We start from the raw sequence: 15,800 nt of genomic DNA, 5'->3' as shown, positions 1-15,800 counted from the left end.
CCGTATCGGGCTCCTTGCTCGGCAGGGGGTCTGCTTCTCCCTCTGACCCTCCCCCCTCTCATGTGCTCTCTCTCTCTCATTCTCTCTCTCAAATAAATAAATAAAATCTTTAAAAAAAAAAAAAAAAGAATTTTTCTTCCAAAAATGAACAATATTTCCCTTGTGAAGCTTTTCTGAATGCCACAGAAGATTCAAATATATAGCAACTCTATAAAGGATACTTGCACTGCCTCCAAATATTTTCCAAACGAGAAGTGTTATACAGAATTATTAAAAACCATAAATTCATACCTGGAAGAACGATGCTCTGGTTTATTTCGTTCGTTGCGATCTATAAAGAAAGAAAACAGTTACATGTCAAAATACTCTTCAGAAGCCCTGGGAAAGGAGTTCTTAAATACCCGCTGCCATACTATAGATTTCACAAAGGACTGTTTAAGGTTGCTGTGTCTTCCCCTGTACAAGGCTCTTCATCAGAGTGGAAAGGATTTGTCTGACAGAAGATGTACAGAGGATACAAAGATAGGCATGGAGAGTTTTTACGGTTTGTTAAAATTATCTACTTGGAGAGTATATCATTATACATATTATTTCATTTCCAAAGATCTTTGCTGTTTCAAACACTTTGCTAAAACCCAAACAAATTTAGCTGAGGAAAGAAAGTAAGGAAACTGAAAAGCCACAGATTACTCAGCTTAAAAAAATCATTCCATGAATCATGGTTGGCAAAAGCTTCCAACAGGATAGGGAGGGGGAAAAAATGAGCAGTCAGCTACAGCAACATCTGCAAACACCCTAAGACCCGGACAGCCTCATCCTTAACTCTCTATTGCCCAGAACTTTTCAGAAGTTGGATTTCAACGTTTCACTGATAATTAGGTCTAATGTGCTATTACATAGAAGGCGGTGGTTCTTGACCAGGAGTGCCCCCTTCCCCAGGGGACACTTGACAATGCCTGGAGACATTTGTGGTTGTCACGGGTGGGGAAGAAGGAGCTATGGGTATCTAGTAGGTAGAGAGGCCAGTGATGCTTTTTAAACGTCCTACCATGCAGCCTACAACAAAGACTTATGTCACCCAAAACATCAATACTGCTGACGCTGAGAAACTTGGCCACAGGGTAAGCGACAAGGGCACGGGTGCTCGACGTTTTCACATGTGCCTCTTTGGAGGCTGCTGTAAAAGGCTGTTAATCAACCCGAAGACTATTATATACGAAAGAAAGAACTACAAAATCCACAGGTTGTCTTTTTTTTTTTTTGACTCCAAATAATTTTTTTCAGTACATGCTTAAGAATAAACAAAGTAAAAAGGTCTCAGTGTTACGGAAAAACTAACAACAGAGAGCAATGTGTAAGCCATAATAAAATCCTCTGCAATGACTTTTTAAAAAATCCTATGCAATGTTATTAAAATACAGTTTCCTAAAGTATCTTCTGAATGCTAACAATATAGAACTTAATGGCAAAACAAAGATCAAACAGGAATTCTTTTTTTCCCCTTGATTTTATTGCTTGTAGAACAGCATAAAGATACTAAAAACATACTATAAAACTTCCGGGGAGAATTATCAAAGAAAGGGCATAGGATTTACACAGTTAAATTGTATTTATCAATTTTTCTGAATAGGTTCATAATGGAAAAAAAAGTTTTTTGAAACCAAGGAGTTAGTACACAGGAAGTATGTTTTCTTAGAGACTAACAAGTAGGAAGATTCACAATAAAACATGTTTGTTTAGATATACTGCTGCTCTCCAAAGTGCACAATGTTAATATGCTTCTGGTTCCAGCTTCTCTACACAGTGACCTAGTATTACTGCCGCTTTATATTATTTTAAGATTTTATTTATTTATTTGACACAGAGAGACAGAGCGAGAGAGGGAACACAAGCAGGGGGAGTGGGAGAGGGAGAAGCAGGCTTCCCGAGGAGCAGGGAGCCCGATGCGAGGCTTGATCCCAGGACCCTGGGATCGTGACCTGAGCCGAAGGCAGACGCTTAAGGACTGAGCCACCCAGGCGCCCCATTCCTGCCATTTTTAAAACTTTTGTTTTAATTTAACTTCGTTTCACACTCTCTCAAATAAAAACATCATGGTTTTTCACTTATGGAGCACAAAAAATTTAAAGTCATAGCAAGACAGCGCACATTTTACTCATTTTTTTCAATCGTTCCTCTTCAGCTTTAGGCTGCTAGTTTTGCTAACAAAAGGAAAATATCTCAAAGCAAAGCTGGAAACTGGATGCAGATCAGCTATGCTCATATAGCAAAGCAACAACTCTTACCTGTGGCTAAAGATGAGCTAAAAATCTGCCCAGGATACCATTTGATGTGGCTGTGATCCTAGTTTCGTAGAGTTTATTTAGGCATGTAATAGCAAATTCCCCCACAAATCTCCCTAGTGGTACAACACACAGGAGGAGGGGAGAAACAGAGTCACAATGCGTGTAAACAAGACTCAGCATCTGAGGGCTTCCCTCCAGGGCCTGTTCTGATTGGCAGATGTGCTATGACCAATCTGCACAGCTGGAATGTGTCCACTCAGGAAGTGAATGGCTTGTAGCCCCCCTTCATTCTTGGTTAAAACAGGAAATACTACAGTCATTTTATACTTTGTGCTCTAAGAAGATATAAATGCCTCCCCACAGTATTTCTCTATTTAACTAGTTGATAATCTGTTGGAAGACATTTTAAACATTCCCTCCCAAATTCCCTCAGTGTTATATGTGTTACATTCCTATGCAAATATACATACACAGTGATTATAACGTTATAACACTCCTAAGACCCATATATTTGATAATTTGAGGGTAAGGGTAAATTATCCATTACTCCCAATATCCCCCATTCTCCAGCTCTTGACAGTGGAAAACAAATTAAAACACATGTTCTTGTCTTACTATTTTTTCTCAAAGTGTAAAAACAATCAGATTTCACATTTTGCCATAAGCCATCTTTTAGCTTGAATAGATATATATGTAGTATGTGTATGTATGTCTACACAAATTTTTATATACTTATTTTTTTTAAAGATTTTATTTATTTATTTGACAGAGAGAGACACAGCGAGAGAGGGAACACAAGGAGGGGGAGTGGGAGACGGAGAAGCAGGCTTCCCGCTGAGCAGAGAGCCCGAGGCGGAGCTCGATCCCAGGACCCCGAGATCATGACCTGAGCGGAAGGCAGACGCTTAATGACTGCGCCACCCAGGCACCCCTTTACTTATTTTAAGCAAAGTAATTTTCATGACAGCCAAGACGATTGTGCAATTGTCATGAAATAACACTAGTGGCAATGCTGAATTTTTGGCAAATTAATAAATGGTTATTATTTTGGTCCAAAATCCAAGACTGAACAAAACAAAGCACTGAGGGCAGATTTGGGATCTGGATCTTGCCAACAATAATAAAACATTTGGATAGAACTCCCTTAAGAAAAGGAGAACAAATCCATAGCAAATATGGAAATTTTATCTTGACTATACACAGTGCTTTAAGCATATGGATTTTATTTATTTCAGATCAAATACTCTTTGGCATATATCCCCCCCAAATTTTTTCAGTTTCTAATTTTTAAATAATTAGGAGAGAATAGACTTGCAAAGACTTCCTGAACTTTTACATACTTAGGAATCATACAATTAACTTACTAGACCAAAGTCTCACCATTTATATGATAAAAAAAGAATTATTAAAAATAAGAATGCTCTAGGGGCGCCTGGGTGGCTCAGTCGTGAAGCGTCTGCCTTCAGCTCAGGTCATGATCCCAGGGTCCTGGGATCGAGCCCCACATCAGGCTCCCTGCTCCATGGGGAGCCTGCTTCTCCCTCTCCCACTCCCACTGCTTGTGTTCCCTCTCACTGTGTCTCTCTCTGTCAAATAAATAAATCTTTAAAAAAAAAAAAAGAATGCTCTAACTCTAACATTTAATTGCCAAATAGTACACTATCCACAGCAAATGTGCAGCGACTCCAGGGGCCCACCATGCAGTGCATGATGATTAAGTCACTCAAAGATCAGCAGTACACTCTCAATGTGAAGGTCAGCATGGCTGGATAGCTATATAAAAGTCTGTTGGTTTTGTAGGTATACATCACACACACACACACACACACACACACACACACAGTGGGGCAGGCGAGAGAAAAAGAAAATATGCTTGCATTCCCTGTTCCTACTCATCCATGTCTCCTGGTTAATAAAGCTAATTGAAGAAATGGAAGAATACTCCACAAACAGAACAAAAGCAGAACATGAGGCAGAAATGGTGTAAAAGGTGCTGTTGGCTATGTTGAGTGTAAATGTTATTGGGAGATGTAAAGGAGGCAATAGGGGAACCCAGGGTACATCAAAGGGACAGAGATCAGGAGAGTGAGAGGAAGCTATCATGGGTTGATGACTCTGTAGGAGAACTCCATTTTACCCCAAATTTCCTGCTATGATGACTTCTGATTCTAAGTAATCTGGACATACATGAATCCAATGTTTATGTATTTAGGTGATATTCCACTTAGGTAGAAATGGGTCCCTGTTCTGGCAGGGACAGCTTTTCGGGAATGGCTAGGCAGGGTCTACTGATGTGTAACCATTCAGGGTGACTCTGAATCTAATAATACGACAAACACTTTGAAATGAAGATGACAAAAATGCAAATGCCATCCTTTGCTTTGATTAAAACTATGAAGAATGGCCAACTTAGAACTTATTAGAATCCATGGTAAGACATTCAGGCTTTGAGGATTTGGCTTTGATCACTTACCTGGACAGAAAATCAAACCCCATTGGATAGGGAACTTAGACTACTAACTCAAGTCGGCAGTGAAAAGTCCTAAATCGTTCTTTGAAATTAGTGGGAAGCAAGTCTACATGAATGAATGAATACACACAGACACACTCACAATAGAGTAGGAAGCGGTCTAATGGAATCTGCCTTGTACCTCATACTGGAGTATTAAAATGAGTATTATCTTCAAAATTAATATTATCTATGAGGGGTTTCTGTACCATACTCCCAAGCATTATTGTTCCAGCTTGGGAGTATATAGTATATACAGTATATGTTACTTTGGGAGTATATAGTATATGTTACTTTTAAAAAATGGATCAATCCTACATAAATGTTGTGTGCCATTCAGTATTTTTTTTAAAGATTTTATTTATTTATTTGACAGAGAGAGAGACAGAGCGAGAGAGGGAACACAAGCAGGGGGAGTGGGAGAGGGAGAAGCAGGCTTCCCGCTGAGCAGGGAGCCTGACGCAGGGCTTGATCCTAGGACCCTGGGATCATGACCTGAGCCAAAGGCAGATGCTTAACGACTGAGCCACCCAGTGGCCCCCATTCAGTACTTTTTTTTTTAAGATTTTACTTATTTGACAGAGACAGCAAGAGAGTACAAGCAGGGGGAACAGTAGAGGGAGAGGGAGAAGCAGGCTCCCCACCGAGCAGGGAGCCTTCTATGGGGCTGGATCCCAGGCAGGACCTGAGCTGAAGGCAGATGCCTAACCGACTGAGCCACCTAGGCCTCCCTGTGCCATTCAGTACTAACTAAAGGATCCACATATTCTGAAAAAGAATTCCCTGCAGCAACAGTATCATTACCAATTTACTTATAAGCAGAATAAATAAAATAATGTATCCATCCATGAGAAGGAAGAGGATATTCATGGATCATGAATCTTACTTTGGTGACTCTTCTCAAGACTTAGTTCCACTCAATAGCTCATGGATGGAATTGTACATATATGAGATCAGAGTTTTCAGAGGCTTTGTTAAAGTCTTTAAATGGTTCTTTTATTTAGGCAAAGAAAACTGCAACTATATGTCTACCTGAAAAGAAGCCAGGGTTCATTCTACAAAATCACTGACACTAATACTTATTCATGTCCTCCTTCTAGTTCATTTCACCACCCTTGTCTGGGTGGTCTCCAAACTGATTTTTAGTCATTTTTGGGACTCCCACACTAAACAGTATATTGCTCTTTTATCTTTTTTTTTTTTTTTTTTAAGATTTTATTATTTGAGAGAGAGAGAGTTCAAGCATGAGCACAAGCAGGGGGAGAGGCAAAGGGAGAGGTTGAGAAGCAGACTCCCGGCTGAGCAGGGAGCCCAAAACAGGGCTCTACTTATCATGACCCTGACATCCTAACCTGAGCAAAAATCAAGAGTTGGATGCCTAACCGATGAAGCCACCCAGGCACCTCCAGTATATTGCTCTTTAAAATGGCAGGTTTTCAATAAATACGTATTTGCTGTTGTTGAACCCAAGAAAGTTACTACTACACCAAGAAATTAAAGACTGTCTCTGTGAGTTACCACTTCAGGAGGCATATTATAGAGGTTATGTGACTGCTACTCACGCTTCTGTGGGTAAGTGGAAAAATTTAGTCTACACCACTGTCAGTACTGACACCTGTTATTAATTCTAAAACACCTAAACTCATTAAAATGCAGCACCCTAATCACACAGTGAGGGCGGAACTGGAGAGGAAGGAAAGTTTTGTTCAAGAAGGGAATTCTGTTTCAACAAAGCAGACTGTCTCTGGAATCTGTTTTCTCCTTCCCATGCCTACCGTCTTTACCTGTATTTATGTTCTGATCAGCACTTGTCAGGACTGTTGTGTCTTGACTGGATTGTCGGGTTCTAGTCTCTTTTCCCCCAATTCAGCCATCTTGCTGTCCAGACAAATCTGTGCCTCAGAAAAATTACAAATCACCTCATGTTTAGAGTCTAAGAGGATTACGTGAGCTAATGACAGTGACGTTCTTAGGACTTTGTGCAAAGTGAGCACTCAATAAACGTCAGCTGCCATGTGGTTAAAAGGCCAGCTATTTATTAGTGGTTGTGACTGGCCCTGCCCTGTGGTGCCGGCACAAGTGACTCAGTCTCTCTAAACCTAGGTTTTCTCATCTACACAGTAGGGAAGAATGCTATCCTGATAGAGCCTTTGTGAAGATAAATGAATTAAAGGGTATAAAGAACTTAGCTTAGTACCTGGAACACAAATTCTATGACCCTGTTATGACAACTCTTACTATCTATAGTACCTGGCTCAAAAACCACCTTTTTCATGAAACTGTCCCTGACTCCTCTTTCTTTTCGGCATCCTTGTATTCAATTTCCTATTGCTGCTGTAACAAATTACCACAAACTTAGTGACTTAAAACAACAAAAACCAATTATCCTATAGTTCTAGCGGCTAGCAGTCAAAAGGCTAAAAGTCAAGGTGTCTGCGGGGCTACATTCCTTCCGGGCGCTCAAAGTGAGAATCTGTTTCCTTGTCTTTTCTAACTTCTCAAGGTCCCCTGCTTTCCTTGGGTTGTGGCCCCTTCCTCCAACAATGTTAACATCTTTACATCTTTCTCTTTTTCTCACTCTGACCTCCTCTTCTGCCCCCCCTTTCCACTTAAAGGACCCTTAGGATTATACTGGGCCACCAGGATCATCCCAAATTATCTGTTCATATCAAGGTCAGTTGATTAGCAACCTTAATTCCTCTTTGACATGCAATATAACATCTTCACAGGTTCCAGCGTTTAAGACATGGGCTTCTTTGAGGGGACAACATTATTCTGCCTACCACATCCTATCTGAATTCTCATGCTCTCTATATCACTCATTTGACACTTAGCATATACGTCTTATTAACTTAAGGTTTCAGGCATGTGTCTATCCCCTTATCCCATCAGTGTTTCTGATAAAGGCAGGACTCTTTGTTATAAAAGTTTTTAAGTAAGCTCTACGCCCAATGGGGGGTGTGGGGGCTTGAACTCATGACCCCAAGATCAAGAGCAGCATGCTCTACCGACTAAGCTAGCCAGGCACCCCTGAAGGACTTTATCTTAAACTCTGCTTCATAGTCAGCCCTCTGTAAATGTTTGTTGATAATGGTGATGTCCAATACCCTTTCATTCCCCTTCCTGACTTTCTGCCCTGTCATTTAGGCTATAGCTAGTTCAGTGACATATCTTTACCAGTGAAAAAAAAAAATGTGTCTTCCTAAGAATGCCCATACATGTTTTTACTTTTTATAAACACAGTAGTGATTCAAGAATCACCTCTGCCCTATAATGACCCACATTTGGTCTACTCTTGTCTCAAAGTAGCTCTCACCAAACCAAACCATACATAGGAGAAAAAACTACAGCACATCTGAATTCAAAGAAGAATCACCTATCTGGCAAGAGACTGCTACCTTTAAAATAATTTTTCGTTAAAATGGTTCAACTGAATCATTTTGTTACTGAGTTCAACTCACTATTGAACTAGGCTTCTTAAGTTAGTAGTTTCAGAGATGAAAAGTCAGAGCCACCAACTACACTGCCTCTCTTCACCCCAAGGTGCATTTGGTAGAAACTTTAGGAAGATGGACATTTTACCAGTGCCACTCAGGTCCTGGGAGCAAGGTGATGGGGGCAGGAGAAATCTAAGCAGGCTTAGAACAGGGTGCCATCAACTCTCCTTGCTGTTCCCACCTCAGGCTCCCTAAGGATTCTCTTAATAATTACTCTCAGACCTTTTTTTGGTACAAAATCACACGTTTTCAGCAAGTGAAACTCATGATTCAAAGAGGGATAAAAAGACCTTTTAGTTAAATTTAAATCTCTATTCCCCTAACTACCAAATTAAAAATATTAGACCCATATTCAAAACATGAGGTCATCCCTAAGGGTTTTTCTAAAGGAGTCATAAATTTTATCTAGAATAAGATACGCTACGAGAAAGGTAACCCGAGAAAGTGACCCAATGACAGGCATTTCTTACAGTGTTTCCCAAATTATAATAACCTCCTGGTTAGTCACAGAGCATATTAGTATCTTAACGACTCTGAGAAATCTTGCAATTAAAAAAAAAAATTGTTTAACTTTGTTTAACACAGCATTTCCCAAACTAATTTGAGGATGAAACATTTCTTACAAAATCATACTTGATATCTGGTAGCCTGGCACACAGTGTGATCTTATCATCGCCATCCACTCCCCTGGAAAACCAAAGTCACAGCTTGGCGTGTGCAGCTCCGTGGCCAGCACCAAGACGGGTATGCAGGTGGCACTTCTCTAATGAACTCAGCTCCCACCGCTGTGGGGCCAGGCACAGGCTCCAAATGCAAAGCAGAGTAGGAGTCTCCATTCCAATCCTATCAGGTCAAGCCCTGGTCTTTTAAGATTATATTAAAATGTCCTTTCTATATTCCCCTCACTTATTTATCTTTGATTTTGCCATTGTGTAGGTTAATTTGTGCATCTCAGAATTACATGTTCCACAGAGATGAGTGCACTTGGGGTCTCCAGGTGGCTACTACTGGTCATACCCGTAATGGGAAATTGATAAATATTTCAGTATGACAACCCAGAAAGAGGTTAAGTGCAGGCAGTCTAGGTCAGACAGCCTTGTTTCGAGTTCTTGCTTCGCCTCTATTACCTGAATGGCCTTAGCAAGATATTTAAGCACTGTAAGCCTCAGTATCCATATCTGTAAAGAGGGTAACAGGAGTACCCATATCTCATCAGGTTGAATGGGGAGTAAGTGAAGAAATACATATAAAGGATAGTAGGACTGCTGACAAGGATAAATGCTCAGTAAATGTTTACTATTGGGATGATAATATCAGGGAAACAGAATATGCATAGAGTTCATAATACTGTGAGCACCATGATCTAAAAAGGTTAATTATCCTTTGTCCAGTATGGATTTTTTAATTCTTTGGGATTTTTTTCTCTTATTACTGGTCAAGAGGACAGGACTGTACTAGTAATTAATTTCCAATCCTCCTCTTATCCAATCACTCCAGCCTCTTACCCTTTTGAACCAAGGGCTAACTATAAAAAATTAATAAATATGGACTTCCAGTTTTCTTCATTTTCCCACTGCAGCCTCTGACAGAGGTGATATATAAGGCCTAAGCAAGCAGGAGAAAAGAGAAAGAGAACTCAAAGGCAGAGGCAGTGCCTTCAGGATGAAAACAGTGCTAACCAAGAATCACCACCCCACCCCCCATTCCTTGAAGTCTTTCCCCATCCCTAGTTCATCCTGCTGGTATTAAACCCTCACAGTCATTTTCTGAGACCCAAGATCTTTAAAATAAATTTCCTGAGTAGGATTAATGAGTGATATAAAGAAAGAAACTAAATAGATAAAATATTTCTATTTATAATATATGTTATATTTATCTATATAGATATAAAATTACTGAAATCTGCCTCTATATCTTAAGATAGTATGGATTTCTTTTACAAGAATCCAAAAAATGGGGCACCTGGGTGGCTCAGTCGGTTACTGCCCTCTGTTCAGGTCATGATCCCAGGTCCTGGGATTGAGCCCTGCATAGGACTCCCCCCTCTGCCCCTGCTTGTGCTCTCTCTCTTGCTCACCCTCCATCTCAAATAAATAAAATCTTAAAAAGAATCCAGAAAACAAGGATTAAAATTGTTATTTAATTGTTATTTCAGGTGTCAAAGGATAGATAACATCTCTAACCACAGGTTGCTTTTTCAGCTGTTAGGGTAAAAATAAGGATGATTTTTTTTTCTTTAAAGGGCAAACGCCCATTCTTACAGTCTCCTATTCCTTTAGTTTTGATTAATTTGCAGACGTTACAACAAAGTTTTACCTTTTTACACTTGTCTCTGCGAAATGAGCAAATATCAGACACCACTCTGACCAAGAGACTCCTTCATCTGCAGAGAAGCAGAAAAAAAGGAGGAGGGGGGAGATCGCCTTATTCCAATTACCATATACCTCACTCTAAGATTAGGCTGTGCAAATCTTTCCTATACAGATAGATAAGGACTTTTCTGATCTGAGTCCTCAAACAGATTTTTATCCACAGTGGGGCAGTCTTGGTCTCTAATCTAAAATCAAGTAAAGGTAAAGCCTTATCTGGCCTTGCCACATTACCTTAACTAGGGATAGAGAATGTATTCCTTGCACACCACCACATTGCTTCTTACAAATTCAAGCCCACCCGTCTCCTTCCTCTCCACTTTATTAACAAAATTCCATCCGCACAACCACCTTCAAAAGGCTATTGGGACACAAGTGAAGAGAATGCCCAATTGTCTCATTCTATTCTTCAACTGTACAGAATGCCTCTGAAGTAAGTGTTCAGTTCTGATTTTTCACAATTCTAAAGACACACAGGATCTTTAAGAGGAGACCTGAGAGACATCTGCCATCTCAGCTTTGAAGCCTTACTTGATTCCCCACGGGCAGAAATAACGCTTCCCCACCCCCACCACACGGTGCCTAGCACCCATCAGCACTTACCACATGTTGAATCACCTTCTAATTCTCTTTATCGATGTCTTTTTTTTTTTTTAAGATTTTATTTATTTGACAGAGAGACACAGCGAGAGAGGGAACACAAGTAAGGGGAGTGGGAGAGGGAGAGGGAGAAGCAGGCTTCCCACCGAGCAAGGAGCCCGATGAGGGGGCTCGATCCCAGGACTCCGGGATCATGACCCAAGCTGAAGGCAGGCGCTTAACGACTGAGCCACCCAGGCGCCCCTCTTCATCGATGTCTTATTGTTTCCACTTTATAAGTTCCTTCAAGACAGGGCCTTTATATGCCTTGTAATGGCAGGCAGAGCACCTTACACACAGTAGGTACAACCTAAGTATCTATCGTTGAGTATACTGGTATGAGTCCTCTCCAACACCTCTGCAAACTGGGAATCAGCTGAGCTACAAAAGCCTTTGTATCATCTGGTGTTTCTTTTGGGGGTGCGAGGGAGCAGTTGTTATTAATTCATGGAGAAGACAGATTGCGCATTACCATGCAAATGCTTCAAATGAAAGCATTTTGAAGTGCGGCTTCAGAATTGTAGCATTCACAAAACACTCTATTTGTGTAATGAAAAATGCACCGTTTAAGGGGAGGAAAACGCAATGCAATTATTACAAAGAAGCACAGGAAGCTACACAAGGGATTCACCTTCTGTGGCTCCCAGGTCACAAAACACAGTTGAGATAAATTCAGAACTGGTGATCAGCATAACGACAACAATGACAGCTATTATTCACTGAGTCTTCACTATGTTAGAGGCATTCTAATATAGTCTCATTTACTCGTCATGGAATTCCCAAGATGCGAGTCTTTTCCACTTTACTGATGAGAAAGCAAAGTCTCAGAGAAGCTAATTAAGGGAGTACGAATTTTCAAACCTGGATCTGAGGAATCCCAAAGTCCCTGCCCTTCCCACTCTATCAGAAGGCTGGAGGTCCCACTCGTTTGATAAACTACAAGGATAAAAGTGTAGAAATGCTGTTCACCAAAAGCCACACTTATATTTCAGTATCAGATGGTGTGTTGTTTAGAGACTGAATCCAGGGCCTCAGAAATTCCTTCCCACTGTCTCTGAGTTTCTTCAGCTTCACAAAACAAACACCCTCTCATAAATTCCTAACAATACAGAAGATTTTGCCTTGGGTGTCTTATGACAAGATACCTGCACCGGGAGAATATCTCCAATTCACTACCTAGTGCCATCAATAATCTTTTGCTACTAACATTTAATCTGCGGGTTCAACAGAGTATGGATATAGGTACATGATGACAGGGACAATTCATTATAAAATTAAACAGATTATGAGAATATTGCTTGTTGTTAATTCCTGTACTTGCAGAGTGAAATTTTTAGAAAAGAATAAAATGACCTAAAATAATTATTAAATGTTTATACGACACCAATCTGGGTATTGGTGATTTTCTTTTCAAATACAATTAGCCATCTATTAGTTGCAACACAAAATCCACTCTTAATAATGATAGTTAAAACATACAAACACTGGGCAGTGAGGAGGAAGAAGTATTAGCCACATACCAGAAACTGGCTCTGGGGCAGCTCGTGTCATTTATGCAAATCAGACTTTCAGATATTGTGGGTTTGCCTGTCATCCGCTATCCAAGATTTCCACACTACTCCACACCCAGACTCACTGACACATTTGAAATATGTTTGTTTGCATCATTCCTGGGTTAACCCATGCACCACAAGCAATTAAAAAAACGGGTCTGAGAAACAGCGGATACTTCCAGTAATGCGGAGATGAAGTACAGATCCAATTCTACTTTATCAGAAACCTGAGTAAGGCGTTGTATGCTTTCTTCCCACGGTGCCATGAATGAAACACCTGCAGATGCAGGTGAGTGAGATCAACCTTAGACACCCTCTGGCTCAGTGTGCTCAGGTATAGACCTCTCTAATCTACCCAACTCTGGCCCAGAGAAAAAAGAATCAAAGACAATGCTGACTGTCTTGAAGGGTAAGAGACTGTGGAATACTCCTGGAACACAACAAAAGCTACATTCAACAAACTTACAATCTATGTTGAGACAAAAGAGCAAACAATTTCTAATGCATACTATTAGTACAAAAAATGCAGAAGAACCTTTGATGTGTCATGAGAATTGTAAGAATCCACAAAATCTTTAATAAAAATATTTGCACAAATTCCCAGACCTCTCTCAAATAACAATTTCACCCAAATCCATGTATTTCCTGTGCATATCCGTATAGCATGCATTAACTGCATTTTTAACTTTCATTACAGTTTTATCAACCACTGGGACTGGTGTACTAGCCTTACAGCAGGAATAAAAAATTCCAACATCAGCTGACATGAAAATTACTTGAACTTACAGGGTTTCTAGTGAATCATCAAATGGTGAATATCAAATAAATGAATGCCCAGGAGCTACTACTAAAATATAGGATTATAAGGGAAGGTTTAGTTGTGACTAAGAAATCTTCAAGGCTTGCCAGAATAGATAGTATTTGATTTGAGCATAACTTTAAGTTGGCAAAATTTGAGAAGTAAATATGGGAAGAAAGGCATCTGAGTTTAGGAAAGCTACATACTACACAATAGTAGTGAAAGCACAAAGAACTGAGGGATAGTACTGAGTAATCAGGTTGTAGATAGATCCCAGAGTGTAAGGAAAATATACTGGGAGATGATATTACAACATTAATTCAGGATCATTTGGAGAAATTCATGAATGTTATACGTTAGCATTTGTACTTTTCTGCAGGCAATGGAGAAAGGGTAGCCTGGTGGAATGGACTGGGGTGGAGGGCTGGAGGTTGAAAGACCACTAACAGTATAAACCAGGTGGAAACCTTGATCTAAGGAAAGCGTAGGAGGAAATGAAAGTGGGAGGGTCGAGTAGAAACAGACAGGATTAGCAATGGGCAATATGTGTTGAGGGAAGAAGAGTGAGTAATGATATGGTGCGTAGTATATGTTCCCAATAACTGTGGTTAGTAAAGCAAGATGAGACAATGGGTAGGAATATATCACGTTTAGGATAACATTCACTACCTAGTACTATCAATAATCTTATGCTATTAACACTGATGAGTTCAAAGAGTATGGAGACAGGTTTGAGGCTTTAAAGTGAAAAATCATATGGAAATATTTACTTGACTCATTTAAGGTGACTGAGTGGTTACATCCACCTCCTCTCCCTATAAATTGAAAGACAATAAAATAAAAAACAAAAACATGAATAGAACCATAACAACACTAAAACAAAACAAGAATGAGAGTGATCCAATGAATCAGACATCCTAAGAAATTTGAAACCAAGGTCAAAGACATCAGAGATTAAACATGAGTTCTCTCTAGCAAGCTCCTTCTGGGTCAAAGAATAAAAACTGGTCCCTTGGACATCCATGAAGATAGTTAATTAGAGCTATATTCAGATGGCCAGATCCAGCTCCTCAGCACTATTCAGCCCGTTCCACAACCAATTACACCTAGAAGCCAGGCAAGGCTTTCCTTTTGAGCTAAAGGCAAAAAACTGCTACCCATATAAAGTTAGTGATCTGCCTAGGGAGAATCCCAGTAGGGGACCGGGGACTTGAGAGGAAAAAGAGTACAGTTTAGATAATTTAGGATTTAAATTAACTTCAGACCCAGAAATTGTTGGGAGACAGAGAGAAAAGACAGGTCCTACAGGTAAAATAGAGTAAACCACTCCATTTCTAGATACATCTCACCCTTAGAATAACAACTTCCTTAACTTGGCAATTTTGAGGGTCTGAGCTTGTCTTCCAACTCCCTTACAGGAAAACCCACCAATAGTATAACCCATTAATACACCACTGACACAGTCAGTTATGTCATTCAGAGGAAAGCATTTCTGGAGAAATAAAACCACCACGTATATCAGCCAATTTAGCCTTTTATTCATAAACATGTACCTACAACCAATGCTAAGCAAAGCATCTAAGGAAAAATCAATGGTATAAAAGGGAAAGATCAAGATGAATGATCAATTCTGGAACAAAAAGAAACAATTTAGAGAACAGAAGAGAATGTTTAAAATATTCTAAATGAGGGGCACCTGGGTGGCTCGCTCAGTTAAGCATCTGACTCTTGGTTTCGGCTCAGGTCATGATCTCAGGGTGGTGAAATCAAGCCCTGTGGCAGGCTCCGCACTCAGCGGGGAGTCTGCTTGAGATTCTCATTCTCTTCCTCTGCCCCATGCCCCCTCTCCTCCCACCAAATAAATAAATCTTTTAAAAAAAAGAAAAAAGAAAAAATATTTCTGAATTTCACATACTGGCCTGCCAACCTGATCTATGCCAAACTGAAAAGTAATGGTAATAATCAGAGCTGCATTTCCATTCTCTGTACCATGTGCATCAACTAACTGTCACAGCCCTGCAATTATTCCCATTTTAAAGTGTGGAGACTGGGGCGCCTGGGTGGCTCAGTCGTTAGGCGTCTGCCTTCGGCTCAGGTCATGATCCCAGGGTCCTGGGATCGAGCCACACATCGGGCTCCCTGCTCAGCG

This window comes from Leptonychotes weddellii, chromosome 2 (assembly GCF_054177405.1).
Source record: "Leptonychotes weddellii isolate Sample4059 chromosome 2, ASM5417740v2, whole genome shotgun sequence".
Taxonomy (NCBI): domain Eukaryota; kingdom Metazoa; phylum Chordata; class Mammalia; order Carnivora; family Phocidae; genus Leptonychotes; species Leptonychotes weddellii.
This window is presented reverse-complemented; position numbering follows the sequence as displayed.